Source organism: Staurois parvus, unplaced genomic scaffold (genome assembly GCF_062004578.1).
Source record: "Staurois parvus isolate SC_StPar_1 unplaced genomic scaffold, SC_StPar_1.0 ptg000499l, whole genome shotgun sequence".
Taxonomy (NCBI): Eukaryota; Metazoa; Chordata; class Amphibia; order Anura; family Ranidae; genus Staurois; species Staurois parvus.
In genome coordinates, this window is record NW_028318295.1 from 3367926 (window position 1) to 3392204 (window position 24279).

General features: G+C 41.0%; 1 protein-coding gene across 1 annotated transcript in view; it reads right to left on the reverse strand.

Moving 5' to 3' along the window:
- Window positions 1-24279, reverse strand: part of FTO (FTO alpha-ketoglutarate dependent dioxygenase) — a 604671-nt gene that overhangs the window by 48206 nt on the left and 532186 nt on the right. The gene's annotated exons all lie outside the window — the stretch shown is intronic.

Here is a 24279-nt window from a genome sequence, read left to right on the forward strand (position 1 = left end):
AGGAGGAAATATTACAAGCTCAGTTTTGGAAAGATTGAGTTTAAGGTAGTGGTGTGAGATCCATGCTGACATGTTGCTTAGTAGATTTGTGATAGTTGGTCTGATGGCATTAGGGGTTCGGCTTTCTTTCCTCCAGTGGTACTTACTGCTGTGCTGGAGGGTGCTCACATAATGACAAATGAGTGCCATTTAACAGCTCAGGCTGTGTAATGATGCTGTCTATGGGGGACAGATCCTTGACAGCCTGGGCTCAGAGGTGATTCAACCTGAAAGAATGGGGACACTAGTGGTGAAACGGAGTAACTGTGGAAGACAAATCTGGGCTGAAGGTGACTACACTTATGTCTGCTAGAACTGGAATTTTAGACTTTATTTTGTATTTTTTTTAGCTGGAGTTCAGATTTAAATGGTCTACCATTGCAGCTCACAGTTATTGTAAAAGGAGTAACAGCTGAAGCATTTACCATATTTTCGTGAGCCTTTCAGAATTACTGTATTTGTTAAGTACAGTATTTCATACATATTTGTGCATGGGATCAATCATTTTTGGGGAGCTTGAACTTTTATTGGTTTAAATTGTTATGTGCTCATTAATATTGCAATTCCCTACCCTACGAAAATGTAAGCTTGCTCTTGACTCACATTTGTATTCACATTGGTCATGAAGAACATAAAACTCCTTGTGTAAGCATTTCATTTTTCACCAAATTGTTCTGATTAGCACAGGGGTGTCCAATATAAAACTGATGGCTTGTTAAGCTGATGGTAAGAAAGTTGGTTTGATGTTGTTCTTCTTTATGTCAATATAGTGAAGTCCTTCACGAATCAGAAATGGCAAGCTCGTCTAATAGCCGTGTCAGATGTGAGAAATCTAAATAACAAGCTTTGTTTGTGTAACGGTTTTCCAAAGCGATATGAGAATTTGTCATCCGTTTCATCTTCGCACAAAGTCCCTAAAGTGTTCAAACTGAATAAATTCAGGCTATTTGCATAAACATTTATGCGTTGATTAGGTGTACACTGAACACTATAGTGACAGTCCTAGGCAATGGTAACAAAGCCTACCCCACACATAAAGTAGGTTAGATGATATCCGATACATTTGAGAATAGATATTTGTGTTTATATGCATGGCTGAAGTAGCAGAGAGAGAAGAGGGGGCTCCTTCAATAGAACGGATGCCAGTACCTCATTAAACTGCCAGCCAGTTTGGCAGGAGTTGATATGTTACTTACTACTCACATCTGTGGTTAACGACTGCACGCTTCTGCTTCCCGATAAAGAGAAAAGCCTTGCAGCCAGGGCACTTAATCAATGGGATAATGGAATGAATCAATACAAAAGGCTTTCTTAGGAGGTCTTAATTAAGAAAACACTCACAAATACAAACGGCAATTTCAATGTATCGACAGTTGTGAGTAGAGGAAGGAGGACAGGAGTTGAAACCTATATTAGTTCCTCCACATTTACACTGCTGATTGGGAAATCTGTGCATATATTATTAGAAGCTATGCTTCAGTCACTAATATAATTCATAGCCTGAGATAAGCCACAATGACACCATAGCTACTAAAGGTTTTCCTTCCTATAGATATAATCGTAAGCACTCATGCTAATCAATACAACATATATCATGTAGAAATCGAAATTGGGCATATGTAAATAGAGTATACAACCAAAGGAATAGACTGAATCGGCTTAATTCCTACCACATACTGGAAATATTATAGGTGAGTGCATTTGTTGAATTCCAGATTTTATCTGGAACTCACCACTAACTTCCCTCATGGATATCCACAGATTCATGTTGATTCATTTGTGGCTTAGCAATATGTTTTGAAAATGGTAAATATAAGAAAAACTTGAACAAAGGTTTTCAATGACAGGACTCTGAACACTTCCTATTCCCAACCCTTTTCTGGTTTATGAGGTTGAGAGGGACACTAATATGCAAATTGACCAGAATCATTTGTTGCCTGTGCCTACACTGCTACAGTTATTTGGAGTCAATGGGTAGCTTCCTGTGTGTATGTCAGCCCCCTCCACTCATAGTTATGACATGTTGAGTTTTCTTTTTTGTCAGGTTTTTATTCTTGCCTGTATCCCTATTGAAAATATTTTTTTCATGCTTCCTTTATGGCCAACCACTGGCTGCAGGACAGGAAAAGATGATTATACAGGATTTTGGAAATGATCCCCCAAATGACAGAGACAATAATAAAAACCAAATATCTAAAAACAGATAATTCAATCCTTTCTAGTTCTACCTAGATAAAAATAGTTTTTATTGTTGTGTCCCCTGGAGAGACTTACCCTGACTTCCTTCCAAAATTCAAGGTCTTCCACTCAAACAGAAATGAGTTGATTTGAAAAGATTCTTACTGGACCAATTTATCTTGCCATTTATCATCATCAATGAACATTGGTCACCATGTGCAATATGTAATAAATACAGCTTGTCATCATAATTCCTCTTACTGCTTTTTTCTTTGATTAAACAGAGAGAAATTCTGCAGCACTGTGCTTTTGCACTTTACAGAACATTTATTTAAAAGAAGAACAAAGCAATGGCAGGTCCACAAATTATTTTTAAAAAGTATTAACCAAGAGGATTATGTAAATTTATAATTTTATATAAAGTCAAGGAAAACATATTTGATAGTTCTTAAGATGCCTTTTAAAAGTTAATGTGAGTAGTGGGCTTCAAATAACATTGCTACTACGGCATAGCAAAAGAACTTAAAATACAGAGAGCACAGGTTATGCAGAGCTTGAAAATGGTGCATTTGGTATTGTTCCCTAAAGCTGAACTGCTTATACTTATATATGCTGAGTCATCTGGAGAAAAACGTGACAAAAATGCCGTCATACAGTAATGAAACATGACATAAAATTAATATATTTTTGGACCCACACTGCCATTCACAATGTTTTATAAAGATCCTCCAGTATTCATAGCTTTCAGCACGTCAAGCAGACAGTTACCAATAGGGAAAAGGAGTTTGATTGTAATTCTATTCTTAGCTAGTAACTGAAAAGCAAAAACAGAAGGAGCTGGTCTGGTAATGCCCATATCAAACAGCGAGAGGGAAGGTTGGAATAATTAATGAACACTTCAACTCATGGATGCAATTAATTGTGAGCAATCCCTCAGTGAGTTCTCTGCACAAATATGTTAAAGTCAATATTAAAGATTCCCCCAAAGCTTCTGCACCAGGCAGTACTTTAAAAAGGCATCAGTCTAGTGTCAGAGCAAATATAACCGTCTTTACTAATCAGCATTCAAGATGGCAGAGACAGATAAACAGTTTCTGCAGCGAGGAAAGGAGATCAAGGAAAACAGAAAAAAATAGCTTAGCATCTAGTGGGAAAGGAGTGGCTAGCAAAATAAGAATTGTTTGCTTCCAAAATAAGATTAGGGATGAGCATAGGACATGACAAAAGAAGACTTTATCTCAATACAATTTAGACTTATAAAACTGGTCCTTATGTCTTGCCTTTTATTATTATTATACAGGATTTATATCGTGCCAACAATTTGCACTTTACAAGAGGGCAGACAGTACAATTATAACACATTTTAATACAGTAGGAAACAGGGGGCCCTGCTCGTTAGAGCTTTCAATCTAAAAGAGAGGGTCAATTGATACAAAGGGCAATAACTGTGGGGAAAGAGCTGATAGAGAAAATAAAGTACAAATATAAGGTGGGGGCAGGAAATGATTGTTTGAAGACATGGGTTTTCAGGGATCATCTAAATGTAGAGAGAGTAGGAGACAGTCCGACAGATTGGGGTAGAGATTCCATAGGATTGGAGAGACTCTGGGGAAGTCCTGGAGGTGAGCATGGGAGGAAGTGACAAGGGAGCTAGAGAGCAGGAGGTCTTGGAAGGAACAAATACAACAATTTGGTTGGCATTTTGAGACTAAGGTAGTGATGTATTTGGGGGCCAAGTTATGGATGGCTTTGTAAGTTGTTGTTAGTATTTTGAATTTAATTCGTTGAGAGAGCGGGAAGCCAGTAGAGGGCTTGGAAGGGAGAAGAAGAAGATGCTGAATTGTTGGTAAGGTGGGTGAGTCTGGTAGCATCATTCATGTTGGACTGAAGAGAGGATAGCCTATGTAAAGGTACTCCAATGAGAAGTGAGTTATGTAGGTTGAGGCGGAAAGCTTTGGACAGTGACTGGATGTGAGGCCGAAAGTATAGTTCAGAGTCAAGGATAACACCTTGTGGGGAAGGGTTAATAGTTGTGCCTTCAAGCTTCACAGTGAAGTCAGGGGAAGGGGCATGAGGAGAAGGAAATATTATGAAGTCAGTTTTGTATAGATTGAGTTTGAGGAAGTGGTGTGACATCCAGGCTGACGTGTCCGTTAGTAGATAAGTGGTGTGTGTGGAGACTGATGGAGTGAGCTGTGGGGTAGAGAGGTAGATTAGGGAGTAATCAGCGTAGAAATGGTATTGGAAGCCAGAGGAGGCTATCAACTGACCCAGGGAGGAGGTGTAGATCAAGAATAGGAGAGGTCCAAGAACAGAACGTTGGGGAACCCCATCGGAGGAAGAAATATGAGAGGAGGAAGTGAGATTGCAATTGACTCTGAAGGTGCGGTGAGAAAGGTAGGAAGTGAACCAGTGAAGAGTAAAGTCATGAAGACCAATGGAGTGGGGTTTTTTGAGGAGGAGGGTTGGTCCCGTGTCAAAGGCTGCAGAGAGGTCTAGGAGCAGGAGTATAGAATAGTGTCCATTAGTTTTAGCTTATAGTAAATCATTTGTGAGTTTTAGAAGAGCAATTTCTGTGGAGTGTTGAGAGCAAAATGCAGACTGCAGAGGAAGAAGGTTATTTCAGTAAGATGGTCACGCAGTCAGTTGTAGACTAGGTTCTCAAGGAGTCTGGAGGAAAAGGGGAGCAAGGAGATGGGCATAGGTTGTTAGGGTTGATGGGGTCCAGTGAGGGCTTTTTAAGTATGGGTGTGACTACTGCATATTTTAGAGAGGGAGAGATTGAAGATCTGAGTTTGATGCAAGAGATTGTAGGATAGAGCCATAGGGTGATTGTAGCATTTGCGAGGGAACAGGATCTAGGGAGCAAGTGGTTAAGTGGATATTAGAAAAACGTTTAGCAACCTCGTCTATACTAGCGGGGTTGAATAAAGGAAGTAATGAGTATACCTGTAGACATGGAGTGATAAGTGGGGGAGAAGTCTGTACAGCAGAGATCTCATCATGAATTGTATCAATCTTATTTTTGAAGTGATTGGTGATCTCCTGGGCAGTGATTGAGATAGTGGGTGCAGTGGAGGACAAAGTAGAGAGTTGAAGATAGAGAAGAGTTGGTGGGGACTGTATGAGAAGATGTTAATGAGAGTGACAAAATATGTCTGCTTTGCAGCATGAAGGCAGGAGTAGTTTTTTTGAAGGGCAGATCTATATTGGATGACATTTTTCTAAAACTTAGAGCACAGCTACGTTTTTTCAGTCTTCTGGTGTTACCTGTTTGCAAAGGTTGTAGGGGTTGGGACCTGATTTTGTGTGTAGTGTGTGTTGGGGGGGGGCAATTGTGTCTAGAATGGATGACAGTGAACTATTATAGACAGAAGTGGCTAGGTTGGGGCAGGACAGGGATGAGATTTTGCCACAGAGTTGGTCAGTAACAGAGTAGAGAAGTGAAGGGTTAAGGTGGCGGAGGTTTCTGTGAGTAACTGTTAGGTATTTGGAGTAAGAGGAGGCAGAAGACAAGGAGAGAACAAAGCTAATAAGGTAGTGAGGGAAAGGAGTGTTGGTGAAGTTGCACAGAATGCATAGGTAGGAAAAAACATGGTCAAGGATGTTGTCCTTAGAGTGGGTAGAAGCAAGTATCCATTGATTCAGGTCAAAAGAGGAGGTTAAACTGAGAAATGAAGAAGTAGCAGAAGTGCTAGCATCAACAGGGATGTTGAAGTCACCAATAATGATTGTGGGAATTTCAGAAGAAAGAAAGTAGGGTAGCCAGGCAGAGGAGTCATCAAGGAAGGTTGATACCGATCCAGGGGGCTGGTGGATCATAGCATTTCTTAAAGAAATTGGAGTAAACAGATGAATGCAATGTGCCTCAAATGAGAAGAGTGACAGAGGGGGAGGAGGGTGAAGTACCTGAAAGGTGCTATGTGGGGATAGAAGGATTTCTACTCCCCCTCCCTTCTGTCCACTGGGTCTGAGGGAGTGAATCCAGAGAAAGCCGCTCTGGGAGAGGGAATCAGAAGTAGCGTCAGAATCATGGAGCCAGGTTTCCGTGATGGCAAGTTGATTGAAGGAGTTGGTGATAAAGAGGTCGTGGAGAGAGGTAAGTTTGTTAAAGACAGAGCAGGTATTCGAGAGGGTGCAGGAGAAGGGGAGGCTGGTTTTGGGAGGAAGGGGAATGGAAACTAAATTGTATGGACTGCGGTTGCTGTCAGAGGGTGTGGGGTGATGGGAGTATTTGGCGGAGTTAAATGATGAAGGCGCAGGGTTTGGGGATGTATTTCTAGAGGTTAGGAGCAGCAGAACAGTGAGGGAGGTAATATGGGAGTGTGATTTTAATGAAGGTACATACCCCAGCGTCCTGGAGGTTTTATTGGCATATGGGTTTAGAATTAGCAAGAGTTGGTGAGACAGTAATAGGGAGAGGGCAGAAGTGAGGGTGATATATACAGACTGTGGGGTACAGGAAGGAGAGTTTAAGGAGAGAGGACAAAACTGTCAGATGGAGTGGTAGAAAGTGCATGTTATAGAGGAGGAAGGAGAGCTGGATAGGAGAACTAGGTCACCTGCAGCTGGATTTGTGTTTTGCAAAATATTTTCTGTGTACTTTTGCTTTGTGCAATCACTGAAGTGCATAGCCTGAAGTGCTCCCACTTATAGAAATACCCCCACTTCTGGAAAGAACCCCTTTGCCTTTCTGATTTTACTTGAAAGTTACTATGTTCTTGTACTAAAAGTAACATATTTTTATCTCCTCTGCACTTTCTTACTACATTAAGGTTAGTGGGGGAGAATTATCCTGTGCACTCCATGCTCTGACATTATGGGTATTTTACTGGGCTCCAGTGGTATTAACCTGTAATTTTTTAAAATCTCCCAAAAAATTACACAAAAATACAAAAGCAGGAACCTAAAGTTAACAATATGTACATCTGTCTCTTCTTCCAAAATCATCTAGACACAATATACTAATACACTAGTACAATATACTAACACATTTGTCTTAACATCTGATTACAGAAGAAGTTCAACATATTTGAATTAAATGTAGTATGTAAACATAATGCATATTGTTTTGCAAGAGAAAATATTTAAACACCTTGACATATCTATACATAGTTGCATTGCCTCCAGTGCTTTTCCTTCTTACAACTAGTAGCATATGTAAACCTCACATTTAAATTGATGGCTGTCCCACTGGATTTTCACTAGCAGAACCAGATTAAGACTAATATAGGGCCCTAGGCAAGTTAACACCTTTGGGCCCCCTTCCTGAGCCAGCTTTTGTGCACACACATGTTCACATATTCCAATGACATTATTAGTCACAGAAACATTCTTCTATATCACTTCTTTATCTTTTGATGGATCATAAGATTGTTCAACTTCAGTATTATGGTTCTTCCATCTTCTGTATTGCTCATTTGTGCACTAATAGATTAAACAGTCCTGGTCATGTCCATAAAGATATAAAAACGCCAGTACCCTAAAACAAAAATGACACAGTATACTCAACTCTCCATTGGCCTGTTTCCGATTTTCCTCCTCTTTAGCATTCAACACTTCCAGGGCTGTTGAATATTTGTCCACCCCACCATGTGCCATGGTTCCTTACTCCAGCCCCTAAGACACTGCCAAGCTTCTCACCTCCTGTACTGTTTGTTCAAACCCTATTGCACACATCTCACTTTCTGTTGTTAACCCATATCTTATAAAACTAAGGTGTTTATTTACTAAAGGCAGACTGAGCACTTTGCATGTGCAATTGCACTCATTTTCCCAAGAGCTTAATGAATGTGGTGAAGCTCTGTTGACTACCTTCATCTAATCATGTGCAGCGAATTTGAGGTTTTGTTTTTTTTTACCCCTTGTACCTGATTGGATATTCTTTAGAAAGTGAAGCTTCAGCACATTCACTAAGCTCTGGGGATAATGAGTGAAACTGGACTTTCAAAGTGCACAGTCTATTTACCTTCAGTAAATCAACCTCAATGTTTCTCACCTCTCATATCAATCACTCAAAATGTATCAGAGCATATGCTCCTCACCTTCTGTATCATTCACCCATAACTTAAAAGGATTTTAAGATCCTCACCACCTTTATTGTTTGTTCACAACTTACTGCAAGCACTTCACTTTTTGTGTCATTAGTTCATATATTAGCCGACTTCAGTCTCCTTACCTTCTGGATGATTTGTTAATACCTTTATAGACTATAAGCTCCTAACCTTCTCTATCATTTACTCATACTTTAGCGGATTGTAAATGCCTCACCTTCTGTATCATTTGCTTATACCTTAAAACAGGAGTGTCAAACGCAATTTTGTCATGGGCCACATCAACATTATGGTTGTCCTCCAAGGGTCAGTTGTATCTGTTAGACTATATAATGTACCTATTCTTTATCATAAATAAATAATTGCCTCTGCATTCAATTATTACCGGTTTAGTAATAATGTAACTAATAACTAGCTCTGAAAGTAGAAGTCTAGAAAAATGAATGGCAAGCAGATAATCAAGTGTACAACTATGGTATAATTTATTGAAAAATAAGTTTTAGCACAGAATTGTATTATTCTCAATAATCATAAGAACCCCAACCCCCTTACATCATTTGTTAAGAGCCCCTCAAAAATCAGAAGACAAGACTCCACCCACCTTCCATTACTTTACAGTGTACCCCCCTTATCTCTGCTCATGGGAAGGAGCTGGGGATGGAGCTGGGAAGAAAGTGCAGAGTCTGGAGGAGCACCAGAGGAGGGTTGGAGTCAGCTGAATGCTGAGACCAAGGGAGGAGGAAATGAGAGGATACTGTGGCTGCACAGAGAGGTTCAGAATCTGTAGGATGAGTTCTATTCTCCTCTCTGCTGCTGACTGCTGAGACAAGATGGGGGGTAGAGATGAGGGAGGTGCTGCAGCTGTAGGAGAGGTGCGAAGGAAACATAAGATGGCCTGGCAGGCCGTATTCGGCCTGCGGGCCTTGTGTTTGCACATGTGCATGAAAAGATGCATAAGCCTTAACTTCTGTATTATTCACTCATACTTAATAAAATGCAATGCCTTGCCTTCTGTATTCTTCCCTAATACATCAGGAGACTGTGAGCTCCTCGCTTTTTGTATCTTTCACCTAAACCCTAGTAGACAAAAGGCACTTCACTTTCTGCATTGTTTACTCATACCTTAGTAGACTATAAGCTTCTCACCTTCTGTGTTATTCCAATTTTTCTTTATGTCTACATTTCCACACTGATTTTGACAGTTGACAGTGGCTGTTTACATGGCGCACCACAAGTCAGCAAAGCTTCGCTAATCAGTAGACCACTAATGCTCTTTTGTGTAGTTTAAGTCTGCTGATTTATGGACCTATGCTGACATGTGATGTACTCTACAGTAGCTTTCATTCATCCTAGAGGTGAAAGGAAGCCTACAGACAGCTCCTTCTGGCTGACCAAATCTGTGCAGGATAGTAGGGATGAATATCTCAGATTGTCAAGGCCATGTAACAACATACTTAAAAGTTGCAAACTCCTCAGCTATAATTATATAGTTAGCATATATTATTATTATACAGGATTTATATAGCGCCAACAGTTTGCTCAGCACTTGTAAGCCGTGTACCGGGGTGGGCTCCCCAGGATACAGTGAAGTCACGAACGAGGAAAGCAACCCCAACACCAGCTTTTGCCACAACAGAATTTTACTTAGATGTGGCAAGTAAACACAACCACAAATGCTGGGAACATACAATAAATTTACATACACCCAGCCCAAAGGCTGAGACCCTTGTGCTGCACAGCACGGTGCCTCCTGATGGATGAAGGTAGAAAGTGAAGTAATTTACTTACTGGCGGGCACAACTAAGCTGCCACACCTTACCCGTTATTACCCTAAAAGAGCAGGAATCAGTGTATGGGTGTATGGTATGGGCTAGCCTGCGGTGCAGCACAACAGCTTACAATCTTACACAGTATTCCCCCTCCCATAACTGGTCCTGTAGCATGTGCCTGAGTATTCCTTCTGAGCAAAACACCAGTCTGGCTTGAGTTTGCAGGATTTTATCAGCTCTCCAATGTGAAATGTCACTTTAAGTTGTGGAGTCCTTCCAATAATCAGTAACAACACTTGTGGCCTGACACAAACAGAGACCCTAACTAACTATAGGCCTGTCTCAGTCTATAGGCGCCAACACTGAAATGAGGTGCGTGCACGATCTTACCGACCCGGGTCTGCTTTTCATCCGCTGGTGACTCTGAACAGAACAAATGTCTCTCCAACAAGCTTGCGATATTGCAGTGTATGCTGCGTTGTTCCTCTGCTCTCATCAGCATTGCTGACAGCAATCTTCCTTTCTCTGAACAGGATCAGGGTCTTGGACATGATCAGCTTCACTTAGCTTCAGCTCTGGTTACTGAGGGAAGCTCCCGCACCTGGATGTCATTGGATTCTCAGCTCACACGGCCCCTTCATTCAGCATCGTTCAAAACATGGCTGCAGTCTCCTCCTAATGTTCACTCCAACTCTGTGTGAAAACTCCACCTCTTCATGAATATACAAATATCTATGCAGTCTGAGGCTGTGTTAGAAAAACAGTGACATCTTGTGGCTAAACCGCAGAATGTCAGTCAAAACATTAATTTACTTCCAGGCAATCAGTGTTCAAACAATGAGAGCTGTTTCTCCATCTCACACACTTTACAATATAAAAGGGAGACAATACAGCAACAATACAGTTCAATACAAGAGGGTTAGGAGGGCCCTGCTCCTAGGAGCTTACAATAGAATATACCTGTGTGCTTCCATCTTTATAACCCTCTTATGATTTTGTTCATTTAAAAAAAAACACATTTTAATCAGCCTTCTATGTTCACTCTTTAGCTTGGATGGTTAATTCAGCTGGAAGCACAGCAGAGATGAAAGTCTAAACAGCTCTTTCTCCCAGACCATGTACCAGCATCTGTCACAGTTCTATGTATATGTGTGTCTGATGGCAGGAGGGATCATAAACCGCCCCCACACCCCAGCATGCCATGTAGGTAATCTGGCTGTGTTCACAAGCATTGCATTTGCAAGTGTAGCCCCTCTTGAATGCTGCTTTCACACTGGTTTGCCTCAAAAACGCATGAAAAAGTGAAACATCCTGGACATGTGACTTACTTTTGTAGCTCAAATTGGGCAGATTTGCACATTTGAATTCACTAAAAAACACTACTAATATACAGCATGAGTTATTTTATCAAGTCATGTGGTATTTTAGTAGTGAATAACTTGTGTTAATGTTTCAGCTGTCAGCGGGGTTCCTCATTGACAGCTGAATGTTAAAGAAAGAATTGCCGGCAATTAAAAACGGGGTGAGGGCCCCCCTCCAACCATACCAAGCCCTTCAGGTCTGGTAAGGATTTTGAGGGCAACCCTCACGCCAAAAAAAAAAAAATGGCGTGCCCCTCCCCCCCAAAATCCATACCAGACCCTTTTCCGAGCATGCAGCCTTGCAGGTCAGGAAAGGGGGGGGGGTGAGCGAGCACCCCCACCTTCTGAACCATACCAGGCCACATGTCCTCAATATGGGGGGGTGCTTTGGGGTGGAGAGCGCCCCCCCAAAACATCTTGTCCCCATGTTGATGAGGACAAGGGCCTCTTTCCCACAACCCTGGGCTGTGGTTGTGGGGGTCTGCGGGCGGGGGGGCTTATCAGAATCTGGAAGCCCTCCTTAGCAAGGGGGCCCCCAGATCCCACCCCCCATGTGAATGAGTATAGGGTACATGGTAACGCTACCCATTCACAAAAAAAAAAAACGTAGTGTTAAAAAAGACAGGAGACCATCTTTGACAAGTCTTTAATTAAAAGAAGGAAAACAAAAGAATGTCCCCCGAAGTAGATCTAACGTCAGTCACGATGCCTGCCGCCACCGACCGGAAAAAAGAAAGGAAAGAGAAAAGGACATGCCTCAAAGATGTTGCAAGCAGGAGTTTTTACACTGCACCACTTCAGTGTGAAAACATACATAGGTATACATTCAAATACACAGGGAAGCAGTTTTCTTGAGCTTTTCAGGGTTTTTTTTTAATCGCAAAAACGCTTTAAAAACTCCTCAGTGTGAAAGCAGCCTAAGGTGTGGTCTGTCATGTGAATAGGAATTGCTCCAATGTATAGTAGTGACACCCCAACAGCTAAAATATACAGTATATTTCTTTTTAATGGGATGGGAATTATAAGGATTAATAGATAAAACAAAGTTCTTCACATGTAAAATAAGTTTAAAGCAGTATTAAAACTGCAGTGCTTTTTACACTGACACATTGAGTGTATTAAAATAAACATTCTCCAGTAAACTATTTGTTAAAATTCTTCCCCCACCACTTGCAGTTTACAGAATTCAATGCTGCTGGCTCCTGCCCTCTCAGTGCTGCTTCCCTGAACGTCCTGTCTTTAAAGGAGAGTTAACAGTGGACAGTGCAGTCTCAAGCCATTCCATTAGCTTGGAGAAGGGAGGAGTAGGGAGGAGCAAGGGAGTGCCTTGCCATTCTAGGCTACAGGGCTGTGTATTTCCATTGATTAATACAGTGTAGGGAGACATAATTCTAGACCCTGCATGCAAGGATGACTCCATAGGATGTGGCAAGAGAAAGAACCCACCCTAAAAAGGAAACCTGGGGCAGTGATCATGGCGCTAGCTTAAACTGGAAAAAAACAAGAATTAAAACACATAGAAGCTGCATACTCAGTAAGTAAGAGGATCGAATAAGAAAAAGCTTGTGACACAAGCCGAGACCAAGTGGATATACAACTTGAAATCATTAGCACCTATGGGTCACAACATTGATGTAGACAAACTGTTTCATTGATAATAGTTGAATACAAATTTCCCATGACCCCATTTTTATTTGCAGTATATCCAATTTTTAGCCAATATACATATATTTTACTATTTTTTGAATATACATTGGCTTCATATGTTTTACCATTTACACATCCTTTCTTACTTTGAATTTAGGGCTTTTGATATTTTTATTCATTTACTTGTTTCATGGTTATCTGCTTCCATATATTAATTTTGCATAATAATTTTTTCATAGTTATCTGCTTCTATATTTATATATATATATATTTCTTGGTTATCTGCTTCTACATTGGTCTGATACGTTACATATTTGGAACACATCATCATTTTTTATAGAATATATATATTTTTTCTTAGTATGGTATTCAGTGGAGAGATTCTTTATAGTCTCCTAATATATATTGCTATTTTCGGAGATATTTGTTTTTACATCCGCACCCCACCGTATTCTTTATATGATTGTTGCATTTTAATATTAAAATCAGGTAATAAATAACATCTTTCTTGACTTTAGATCTCAAATAAGAGCAACTGTGACGTGAAAATAGGATGAATATACACGAATTGTGGCAGTGTTTTTGCTATGCTCTTAATTTGTTAAAACCAGTGTCAGCCTTCTTGTATAAAGCAACGTTTTTGTCTTTCATTTTGCTCAGCATTTTGTAATGATTTTATTCAGATGTTATTATACATGCCTTATATTTCTATCTGGCAAATCAGTCCATTGATGGGTACATTTTGACGCTTGAGAAGAATTTCTTTCAGGTCCAATAGCCATCTGCCACCAGCGTTTTGTCTCTTATCAGAATTAGTCCTGAACTCAGGAACAGAACGACTGGATGTGCTGTCCCAGTGCTGCACATACTGTACTTTTTTTGTAACTGTGTCTAGCCACCACCCATGGTCACACAATGGTTGCCCCAGATGGCACTTTCTTACTCTTCTCTCTATTGCAGGATACATTGCTAGTCCTGTTTTACAAAATGTAGGTCCCAACTACTACTTTTTACTACTCTATCTCCCTAGAGGACACATTGCTGTTGGTAGCCATTACAATGGCTTCCTTGTGAATAATGATATCTTCACACAGATTTGTATTGTTTCCTACTCACTAGGGAGGGTTACATAATTAAAACAACACAACTATTTATGCATAGACAAACACATTTACATAACATTTACATATGTTTTAACCACTCTTTAACAATGACATGACTACACAAGATAGAATGCACACACTCTGAAGGAAAACAGAGCAACCTCAGAAGAATGGTGACAGCTTTGCTTTAATTTCCAATTATGGAGCAAGCTAGCAACACAGTTTAGTTTGATGTAGTCTGTAAAGAAGTGGACATCATTTTGAGGTAGGAATTATTTTATCCCTTTGAAATCTCTGCACATTGCTCCATGTACTGTTGCTTGGCACTACTGCCGATATGTGTAAATATTTAATCTGATACTTCAATGGATTAATATCCCAATGCATGTTCAAGAGAATGCAGATTGGCCTGATAGTTTATATCGCTTACACACTTAAAAGAGAAATATGGGGCTCTGTAGAAAAAAAAAATTGTACTCACCTAGGTGGATGCGGCATTGGTCTGATACTGCATCTGTCCCCCGCCACTTCTAAGACTAAGAACTGAGCAATCAAAGACTGCTGATCACTTGGTTCTCAGTCTTCATTGAGCAGAGAGATGGTGACTGTCAGTCACTGGTTCTCTGCTCTGCCCCTCCAGCACTCACTGCAGTGCTGTGCTGTGGAGTGGAGTGGGAGGGAGCGGCTGGCTCAGCCACTCAGCGCAATGCTCAGTGGCCAGTCAGGCTTCTCAGTGGATCCTGTCCATTTGGTTGGGATCTGTTCAAACCTGGACCAGCTGAGTGACGTGAGCCGACAGCTGGATTTAGCCTGCTGTTAGCTGAATATGGGTCACAGGAGCACAGAACGAACTGCACTCCTGTGATCCATAGAAGAAGTAAAGCCAAAAAAAGTGTTGGTCATACTTCTCCTTTAAGTCTGATGTGATCATTCTCTCGTTAATGCTAAGAGCTATTAAAAAATGGCTTTTAGCCACTCTTCAATAACAATGAAAAAGCTGCCCCTCTCATTATTCATACTTATGATGAAGCACACATCAATACTTGTTGTACATTCACTACAACATTGGTATGCAAATTACTATATTGTAGTTATGCTGATCAGGTAGAAAAGAAAAACCAAAATAGGTACAGAATAAACTGAGATTATGTAATGACTGAGGAAACGGATTAAAAAAACACAGTTGACAAAATTTAGTCTACTGTTACATTACTAGTTTGAGCAGAACTACTGTACGTGTACTATAGGTAGTGCAACTGATCCTGGTTCCAGTAGGTCAAATATTGGGACTGCTATTCCAACATTATTTATTAGCCGTGAGTTAACATTACCATTTTTTTAATGTTTAACATTCCCATCTAGTAGAAAAACAATACACTACACTATTAAATTAGTGTGGAATTCCAGGTGCCACATCTGAAGATAAAAGATTGGAGGAGCCTACCCAAACTCTGGAACAAGTAGAACTGGTGCAGCAAAATAATGTGTTTGTTAAGCATAAAGGTTTTAAAAATGACATTACTAGTTTTATTTAAAAAACCTTTCTAAATAGTGTAGTAAACCTAAAAAGATTACTCCAACAGAAGAATGTTTGTCGGGTAAAGGGATGGAGAAGGGTACATGGATGAATATCTTCACACAACAGGGAAGCATGATAGAGGATTTCTGACAGTTCAGACTGGCTTTTCAGTGTATGAAATAGGTTACTGTGTCAAAATTTATGGCACCACCACTGTTAGACCCTTATCCATCAGGGAGATCGTCTGAGTGGTTCCAACATAAATCTGCAGGATGACAATGACCTAAACATACAGCCAAAATAATTAGTAACTACTGCAGTAAAAGGAAGCCCTAATCGCAACATCATGAAGGGGTTTCCAGGTTGCTTGGAGCTACCTTCCACATGAATACCCTCAAAAACTGCAAGCAAATGCACTTAAGAATAAATATACTGTATGTATGTATATATATACACACACACAGTATATATATATACACACACACACACACACACACATACAGTATATATACACACACACACAAATAATATGAGAAAAACTTTGTGTCCCACCAAAACACAAAATTACCATTAATTATTTACACTAGCATGATTACTTGTTTCCCGTGACTGCAAGTTTTTTTTTTTTTCAACAAAAAACTCAGTTACTGGAAGTTTTTTGAGCTGTACTCAATGCATTCAAAACTCACAACAATGGGCTAGCACTACATTCTTAATTTTGTCTAATGTACACTCAATATACATACATAAGCAGGCATGGGGCAGTTGGCACAAAATCACAAATTTAACACTTACTTATCCCAGAATCAACCTCCATCTAAAAGTTTCTTTCTCCATTGACCTTCACAATTGCTGTCACCCGGAATGCATGTCCCTTGCAGATGTCCTTGCTACCTGGTCTTAGTCAAGTTGCAGCTAACCTCTCCAAAGCAACTAAGTACATTATCACAACTCTGAGCATTATTACAATAGCCTGTTTAGAGAAGTTAACCGTTAACATTAGGCTAGTCCTATGTCTGGATTAAAGTCACACAGAAAAAGAAAAGAAAGAGCTGCTTACATAACTGGCACTGGCCAATATACACGCACAGATCCACTGTGTGCAGGTGACAGTTGCAGAACAGGCTTTGACACAGGCAGTCAAGACTCAACAAGAGACTAATCGTTTGGTGGCTGAACTTTTGCGGTCCTATAGAACGCAGTTACCCAGCAAGCAGGAAGGCTCTGAGGTGTCTCCAGTATGTCAAATGACCTGAAGAAGGCCATGCAGCAAGCCCCACAAAAAAATTATTGCTGGAAACAGTGTTGAATCGTATCTGCCTCTTTTTGAGCAGACAGCAACTAGTGAAGGACTGTCTGGCTAGATGTGCCGGCCCCTTCTCTGACTAGCAGTGTTCATACATGGGGCTTTTACAAGGCTAAAATTACCCCTGTTCAGCTCTATAGTCTGATGTACCTGCTCCAAGGCAGGTTGCAGGTGCTGACCTCCCACTAAGATTGTTGAGTGAATGGTTTTGGAGTGCTTTGGGAACTGGGTGGCACAGTCTGAGCTTCTGTCCCTAAACGAGAAAAATACAACTGCGTAGTGGTTTCCGAGGGGGCTCTTCATCAATGAGGAGGCCACTCTGGAACAAGGAGGCACATCCCAGAGTTGTCAGAGAGTGACCCCAGTAGGTTAGCCCTGGAGCGTAATACTTCCTCTAAAGGCACCCCACACCTGACCCTCTCAAGAACTGGTGGGTTGATAGAGAACCCTGCAAGATTTGCTACTGGACCTGTGACCAACTGGGTAATTAGGCAGCACAGTGCCCAAAGTAGGCTCAGCTGATGGAATGTAACCTTGACTGATGACACTCTATTGCGGTGTTTGAGGTTGCAACATGACCTGTTGAAAAATTCACCTCTGCACTCACCAACTAAGTGTAATTTACATTTTTTATATGTATATACTGTATATATCTCCCTCTGTTGCAGCTGTGACACTTGTATGTGTTCTCAGATCAACAAATTCAAATCAAAATAAAGTGCAACACAACCGCCTGTTATAACTATATATGTGCTTACATCAAATAAATCATATTTACAATTAATTTTTCCATGTGTCCGTGTATGTACCTTGTGTCTCTTACCTTCAATGTCAGTTTATGAAAAACTGCAATAAATGAAAAAAATAAAATGAAATAAACAATTACATATGATCCAAATTTAAACTTTCAAATTGTCAATGTGTACTAAATGGACCATATAATAAAAAAAATAAAATTATATATATATATATATATATATATATAATAAATACAATGCATCAGCATTTTAGGAGGTTAATAAATAAAGTGAGATAAATGTTATGCAATAATTGTCTCAGCACTCCAATCATCCATGTGTACGTCTATGCACATGATCACTCTTTGCATCCAAATGTGAAATACACCACTGTTTCTGTGCTTCTCCACCTTCTACACGCACTGCTTACCTACAGGTATGACCTCCTGCACAGTTAGGTCAATATATGCCTTGTCCTTTAAACTGGGCCACTGTAATACCAGGTGCACTCTTCTCTCTGTCCGTTTCCATCAACTTCTCCTACTGAACCACACACCAGCTCCTATATGCACCAGCAATGTTAGCTCAAGAAGAGAAAGATAGATCTCATTGAGCAATATAATAATTAAAATGTTCAAATGTATTAAAAGCCAGACAAAACCACTCACAAGCAATATGTACTGTATCTCAATGCACTCAGATTGCTTCCTTAATAACTGTATTGCCCTTTTAAGGAATACAAAGACATTGTTTACATGTGTATAGAAACTCACTTTCGTAAAACAACCTGGTGTGATGGCCACGCCTCTGATGTATTTCATCACTTTACTGTGACCCCTTTAAAGGGAAGATGACCTGTTGATCTGATGTGACTATCCCATATTCTGGGACTTATAGGGAATTAAAATTGAGGGTTTCAGAAGCCTTCTCTAATAAGCAGGAACCCTCTGATGAAATTACTAATGCCAGACTTCAGCTTAAGATTAATGTGTGTCAGGAGAAATGTAAGCCTGCAGAGAATCAACTCATGTTCACGGGTGATGTTTGCAGAATTAGAAGCTGAGCCCCCTCCTTTTGAGTCAGACCTGATGGATCTGGAAGTCTACCAATAAATTTTTCTTAACACCCATTTTGTTGTGACCTATGACCTGCTGTATAAAGTCACCAAAGAGTATGATAAAGTGATAGAACAATTGGTGGTACCTCAGCCTTATAGACACAAAGTGTTACATTTGGCTCATGCTTGCAGGTCATCTGAGGGAATCTAAAACGTAAAACTCAGGAACATGTTTAGCAATGGTTTTATTGGCCCAGGATACATCAGGAAATCAGACTTTTGTGAGTCCTGCCCAACCTGTGAAATGACCTACCCAACACTCCATTTTTGGAGTCCTCTGGTACAGCTTCTGATTATCGAAGTATCCTTTGATCCCATAGCCATGGACTTGTTGGGCCCCTTATGCAAGTCAGTTAGGGAATGCCAGAACAAGAGGCTCAAAGCTGACTGTACAATCGCTTCTCCAAAGTCAAAGAGTTTCAACCTGGTGACCGAGTTCTTGTGTTGGTGCCAGTTTTGAAGTGCAAATTGTTAGAAAAATGGCAGGGTCCCTTTGAGATAACTGAAAAGGTAGGAAGGGTTAATTATACAATCTGCCAGTCCACAAAGAGAAAATCCTACCAAATGTATCATACTAACCTGATCAAACTCAGGAAAGAAACAGTGGCTTTGACAGTAGACCAGAGAAATCAGCAAGAATCCAATTCCCAAATTAAAAAAAGTAGGAATAGCAGAAACCCTCTATTGTTCTCAAAAACAGGAGTCCTGGGAATTCTTGTAGAGAAATCAAACAACTTTCTCAAACTTACAGGACCTAACCAATGTAATTGAGCATGATATTCCCACAGATGCTGGAGTCCGTGTGAATTTTAAGCAGGTCCCGCTCTCCAAAGAGGCTAAAGAAAAAAATGCCACTTGCAATTCCCAGGCAGGTAGCTAGATGACATTGTTATCTTTAGCCGAGACTGGAAAAGTAATCTAAAATACTCCCAGTTTGCTCTGGATGCTCTACAAAAGGCTGGGTTCACTGGAAACCCTAGAAAAGCATGATTGGAGTAGAGGAGTACTGTTCAGGGTATATGGCTGGCAGACATATTATCATACCCCCACCTGAACAAGGAGGAGGTTATCTGAAAATAGCCCTGTCCTATCACAAAAAAATAAATATGCTTCTTTACATTCCGAGATATTATAGGAGATGTACCCCAACTTTGTCAGCTTGGCCAAGCCTTTGACATAACTAACAAAGGGCAAAGCCTCCATTGTCCTCCACTGTAGTCCTGAGGTAGAAGATGTACATTGCCAACTGAAGCAGGCTTTGTGACAGGAATCCTTCTTCGTAGCCTCCGAAATTCAGGAAGAGTTTCTGGTACAAAGAGATGCTTTGAAACAGGACCTGGGAGCAGTCTTGTTCAAGCTAGTTGGGGGAGAAGAGGACCCTGTTGTGTATTTGAATCAGAAGTTCACTATTCAAATATGGAAAGAGTGTTTCACAATAAAGTAGGCCTTAGAGACACCCCCTTACAACTTGTTTGGTGGACTTTTCAAGCTAGTATTTGATCATGCCCTCCTTACCTACAGTATATGGCACATAATAAGGACAAGAAGTGACAAATCGCCAGGCAATTTCTGATCCTTCAGGATTTCAAAGTGAAAAGTGGTAAATTGACCTGGGAGAGTGCACCAGATTGCAGAAGCACTTTTCAGGGTCTATTGCCACTTTGCCTGAAGTGCCCAGACCTCTGGGCTGAAAAGGATGGGAAGAGGACAGAGATATAAGAAGGTTATTTTGGGAGGTCAAATACTTCCCCTAAATATTTTCCTATCCATGTGACCTATGTGTGCTCAGAGTGGTATGATTTTTTTTGCATGAGAATGAGGGCTGTATTGCAAGCCACCACCCCAGGAAAAAGCTGTTAAATTGGGCTGTCTCAAAGACAAGAATGTTGGACGCTTTCCAAGTTGGAGTGCCTTGTACCTGTGGTACTACAAACATTCATTGCATTGTGGAACACGTTTGTTTTATACATTTCTGTACTGAATAAAATCTTTATGTTTGCTGACAAATAAATCAGACTTGTTTTCACAAGCATTTCTGACACCTAACTTCCCCGATCATATATATTTCATACTGTATACTTCATTGTAAATAACATAGTGGTTTCAATGGAACTTCTTTGAATAAAAAAAAAAAATGTCAAGAGGTTAATAAGGGTATGCAGTCTGACACTCATACATCTCAGTAGTTTATTGCCCTGGGAGAGGGTAGCAGAAATCAACGTTTACATGTCGTGCTGCTCCTTGGGTCACCAAAAGCATGTGATCAATGCTGCTTGGATCAATAGCATGAGTTACTGCAGCATCTGTGCCCACAGAGGGGAGGAGCAGGTCAGCAGAGGGATGCTGCTCAACTAGTAAACTGATCTAGAACAATCAATCACTATTTAATATAAACACTAAGGTGATATATAACATGCTGAAAGCAGCAAGAGTACCGTATATTAAAATAATGCAAAGGTTACATGGCCTTGTATACTTTGCACATGTTGCACCTGATAATCCACTCTTAAAAATGTACCACTTTGGTTGTTATTTATTTCTTCTCCTGGCACCTGGTTTTCAGTTAACATATAACAGAAAAGTAGCTATACATTTTAGTGCATTTCCATTTGACCTACAGATGCACAAGTCAAACTGAAATCCCCCGACACCCAGACTCTGGTAAGCACAGTGATATCATACAGTATGATGCATGCATGAAATGACTGTATTGTAAACAAACAATGTAAGTTACAGCTACATAGCTTCCAGCCAGTTTGAGTTAACACCAAGGTTTGGGGTTGTAACTTTGCTTCCAATTACACTGATGCAGTAGGATATCTTTAATGTTAATATGTCAAGCCCATCTAAAACTTTTTCTTTAGCTTTGAACAAGGTGGGGGATACCTAAAATCCATGTTAGTTTTTATTGATATCTGTGACTGTATTGTGGAGATTTCTAATTTCTAAGTGTCCCTGGTGCCACCCAATTGGCAAAATATCCCATAATTTCCTGTCACTGGGATGGAAGTAAAGGGAATTTCTTCAGTCACTTCTTGTCATTAGGAAAGGAAGTAAAAGGGAATTCTTCAAGAAGGACAGACAGCAATAACTGGTAGAGGTTCTAATAATTCCCTATTATATCCAAAAGAATCCAAATAAATATTGGTAGGGGATAGGCTAACCTTAAATACTTTAGATCTAAGAACATATTTAGTCTTTTTTTCTATCAGCTTTGAACATCACTTGCAGTCAAACATGCTTCAACCTTTCTTAACACTTTCATAGTAACATGCAAAATGCACAGTAGCATTTTTTTAAGGTCCTAGAAGCTGTTGTTAGCTTTTTTTCTGCTCCTAGAAGCAAGATAGTGTTATTCTATATGCCCATGCACACTACTTTAGGCTATTAGCATTTTTTGAGCTTCAGTGTCTAAGAGCAGAAAAAAAATTATTTTTGTAGAGTGTTTTGGAGCGTTTTTCCAGCAGAAATAAAAACGCTAAATGCTCCTAAATGCTGCCATACACTACTAAAACACTCCTAACAACTTTTTTCTAGCTTCTTTTTCTCTACATGTACTGTGAAAATGTTAGCGCTCCTAAACGACAACGGACTGTGTCCTGGGGTATTTCCTCCCAGATCTGGACCAGGGCCTCACTGAGCTCCTGGACAGTCCGAGGTGCAACCTGGTGACTACGGATGGACTGAAACATGATATCCCAGAGGTGCTCTATTGGATTTAGGTCTTGCGAGCATGGGGGCCATTCAAGGGTATCAATTCCTTGATCCTCCAGGAACTGCCTGCATACTCTCACCACAAGGGGCTGGGCATTGTCGTGCACCAGGAGGAACCCAGAACACACTGCACCAGTGTAGGGTCTGAAAATGGGTCCAAGGATTTCACCCCAATATCTAATGGCAGTCAGGGTGCCATTGTCTAGCCTGTAGAGGTCTGTGTGTCCCTCCATGGATATGCCTCCCCAGACCATCACTGACCCACCACCAAAACAGTCATGCTGAACGATGTTACAGGCAGCATAACATTTTCCATGGCTTCTCCAGACCCTTTCATGTCTGTCACCTGTGCTTAGGGTGAACTTGCTCTCATCTGTGAAAATCACAGGGTGCCAGTGGGGGACCTGCCAATTATGGTGTTCAATGGCAAATGCCAATTGAGCTCTATGGTGCTAGGCTGTGAGCACAGGGCCCACTAGAGGATATCGGGCCCTCAGGCAATCCACATGAAGTCTGTTTGATTGTTTAGTTAGAGACATTCACACCTGTGGCCTGCTGGAGGTCATTTTGTAGGACTCTGGCAGTGGTCATCCTGTTCCTCCTTGCACAAAGGAGCAGATACCAGTCCTGCTGATGGGATAAGGACCTTCTATGGCCCTGTCCAGGTCTCCTAGAGTAACTTCCTGTCTCCTGGAATCGCCTCCATGCTCTTGAGACTGTGCTGGGTGACACAGCAAACCTTCTGGCAATGGCACGCATTGATGTGCCATCCTGGAGGAGTTGGACTGCCTGTGAAACCTCTGTAGGGTCCAGGTATTGCCTCATGCTACTGACCCTAGCCAGATGAAAAACTAGTGAAAAACAGTCAGAAAAGATGAGTAGGAGAAAAAATGTCAATGGCCTCCACCTGTAAAACCATTCCTGTTTTGGGGGTCATCCCATTGTTGCCCATCTAGTGCACCTGTTGTTAATTTCATTAACACCAAAGCAGTTGAAACGGATTAACAACTTCCTTTGCTACTGAACTGACCAGATCAATATCCCAGTAGTTTAATTGACTTGATGCTATACTCTGATTAAAAAGCGTTCCTTTAATTTTTTTGAGCAGTGCATATATATTATTTATTTATTTATTTATTTATCGAGTTTATATAGCGCCAAAGGGTTTGCTCAGCGCTGTACAATAGAGGGGGGACAATACATGAAACAGAACAGTATCATCAAACAGCACACGAGGGGTTAGAGGGCCCTACTCTTTCGAGCGTACAATCTAGGAGGGAGGGGGTAGAGGCACAGGAGGAAACGGCTGTGGGGGATGGAGTGGTAGGAGGAGGGAAGGGCAGCGGCTGTTAGGTGAGGGTGGGGTAGGCTTCCCTGAAGAGGTGGGTTTTCAGGGAGCGCCTGAAGGTGAGGAGGGAAGGTGACAGTCTGATGGATTGGGGTAGTGAGTTCCAGAGGATGGGGGAGGACCTGGAGAAGTCTTGCAGTCGTGCGTGGGAGGAGGAGACCAGGGAGCAAGATAGAAGGAGGTCCTGTGAAGAGCGAAGGGTACGGGTAGGGTGGTACCTGGGAATCAGGTCGGTGAGGTAGTTAGGGGCAGTGTTGTGAATGGCCTTATAGGTCAGGGTGAGCAATTTAAATTTAATGCGTTGGGCAATGGGGAGCCAGTGGAGGGAGAGGCAGAGGGGGGTGGCAGAGGTGGAGCGGCTGGTGAGGTGGATGAGTCTGGCCGCTGA